Source organism: Stegastes partitus, unplaced genomic scaffold (assembly GCF_000690725.1).
Source record: "Stegastes partitus isolate 25-593 unplaced genomic scaffold, Stegastes_partitus-1.0.2 Scaffold1652, whole genome shotgun sequence".
NCBI classification, from domain to species: Eukaryota; Metazoa; Chordata; class Actinopteri; family Pomacentridae; genus Stegastes; species Stegastes partitus.
The window spans coordinates 94-2,691 of NW_007579383.1; the positions used below are offsets into that span (position 1 = coordinate 94).

The 2,598-nt window shown below is 42.2% G+C and overlaps 1 long non-coding RNA gene across 1 annotated transcript; it reads right to left on the reverse strand.

Annotated features, from left to right (window-relative positions):
* Positions 1-1,378: 1,378 nt before the first annotated feature.
* Positions 1,379-2,598, reverse strand: LOC103371814 (uncharacterized). The gene is made up of 2 exons (XR_520962.1): positions 2,399-2,598; positions 1,379-2,308 (listed from the first exon to the last, which is right to left on the reverse strand). It is a non-coding gene; the product is annotated as an uncharacterized LOC103371814 (long non-coding RNA).

Consider the following 2,598-nt stretch of genomic DNA (forward strand, 5'->3'; position numbering starts at 1 on the left):
AACCACAAACCCTCAACAAGATGGAGAAACACAAAGGCTGCAAGACTTTAGCTACACTACACAATGAACTGGAGCATTTGGTCGACTCATCCTGGTCTGATAGAGTCACATGATCTTTTGGACAAAAACATGTGAAGAGATGTAATGCAAGTCTAAAACTGGACTTGAACCATGAACCTTCTGTATGAAAGGCAAAGACCTTTCCTCTACACCATCAATCACCAGAGGAGATTTTATATTAGCATGTGTTCATGAATATGGACAAAAATATCAGTCGTGCTGTAAAATGGGATCTGAACCATGGACCTCCTGCACAAGGAACCAAACATACGTTCTCTACACCACCATCTCCTGCAGTTTACATATATATTTTCTTCATATCATGACACCAGGAAGAATCTTCCAGAATAAATTGAAAACAAATGTTCCTTGGGTGGATTTGAACCACAAACGTTCAGCAAGTCAGAGAAACACAAAGGCTGCAACACTTTATCTACACCATACAATAAACTGGATCATTTGGTCGACTCATCCTGGTCTGACAGAGTCACATGATCTTTTGGACAAACATGTGCAAAGATGTAAAGTGAGTCCAAAACAGGATTTGAACCATGAACCTCCTGCATACAAAGACATAAGTATTTCCTCTACACTACCATCTCTGGCAGGTAGACACAGTTAGTTTCATCATATCATCACACCAGGAAGCATCTTCCAAAACAAAGTGCTTTTTGGTAAACTTCTCCTTGTCTTGTCGAGTCATACGGTCTTTGTGTTGTATCTTTAGTTTGGCTGAAAACACTGCTGCAATGTAGAAACCTTTGGGTGTCTACCAACCTTCACTCAGTGTTGTTACTGTCAGGGTGATACGTCATCATTTTGTCACAGTTAGAAAAAAAGAACACTGGCTGGATTTGATCCACTAACATTCTGTTTTAAAGTCTGGTTATTCAACCAGTAAACCACCAAGATACTCCTGATCAATGACCTGTCCATGAAATGATTAGTGGTCCAACCTCTGAGATCTGAGCATCATAGTCAAGTCGAATGTAATGTCAGCATATTCCCAAATGTTCCTCTTGAGGTTAGAAAGCTCATTCCTCCCAGAAGTTACCCTGAATGGCTTCATGTAGCCTGATTTTGGCTCCAGAAACGTGGGTTGGACATTAGGAATGTGTCAGAGGGGTAGAAACCAAGAGAGAAAACCAAACCAAATCCTGAACGTCATCTTTACATTTTTTTCCTCAGAGACGACAATGATCAACTGTTTGAAATAATTAATCTGTCTTGCAGCCAAAAACAAACGCTGCTGTGAGCATATTAAAAACTTACAACAACAAGGAAACCATAATTTCAAATGTTCCATCACAGACAAGTGTTAATGAATGAACACACACATTTTATTTAACATTTATTTAACCAGGAAGTCCCATTGAGATTCAAAATCTCTTTTACATACATATCATATGAGATGCAACAAATACAAATAAAACAACTATTAAAACATAGTGGACCTCTCAAGAAAAACAATCACATGATGCCCTTAAATTTATTAATATATGAGTGTTTCTAATCCAAGATCTTTCTGCAGATTATTCCAGCCCATGGGGCACAGTAGGAAAATGCAGTTTTCCCCAAATCAGTTACGTAAATCGGTACGTTGAAAAGTGATGTCCTTCAGAGAATTTCCCCCTGACTGACCAAATCTTACTAGAAACTCACCCCTAGTGTTCATGTGGTTCTGCAGTGGGTGTATTAAGAACCAAACCAGTGAGTCTGTGAAGCCACCTGCAGCAGGAAACCCCACAAAACCACACAGAGTGCCCTGAGGTAGCTGTCTGAAGATGACTAGCCGCTCCCCATCAACTAGTGAGTAAGCTGCTCTAAATGACGCCACCAGCAACCGGAGCTGCTGCCTGAGTTCATCTGTGAGGAGCTGTAGTGACTGACAATGACCACTAGAGGGAAACAGACACCCTTGTTGTATCGGTGTGCTTGAAAAGTATCACTGACAAAGATTAGGAGCTGCTTTATTTTCTCACACAGCATTTAAACTCCTGCACAGAAGGGCTGAACTTGTCCAGGAATGCATCAACGACCACTGCTTGTCATTAATCAAAGAGAAAACACATGCAGCACATGTACACAACGTCTATGTTGTCATCCTCCTCAGACGCTCTGGTCGTGATCTTCTTCATGGTGGCAGAGCTCAGGAGGAACACACACTTCTTCTTAGACTCCAGGAAGAGGAACCGTCTCCACATCATCAGAGGAGGAGCTGCAGGACGCTCTGCTGTGTCGGCCAGGCCTGGAAGAAGAAGAGTCACAGCTTATTATATTTGTTACAACATGAGGAGAGACACACCAAGTATCAGAACTAAAGCTTGTTTTTATTTACCTGCTTCAAGCTGTCAGATGGATGAGTGAGCACACCTGATGGTCCTCATGGAGAGAGGAGCAGGTGAAGGTGTGAGGAAGAGGAGTGACCAGCAGAGGGAGCTGTTTCCCCGTCAGCAGGTCGAAGCAGAAGAAGAGCGACTCACCTGAGCATTGAGAGATAAACAGCCAGTCACATGGATCCAACAGAACCAGGTGCTG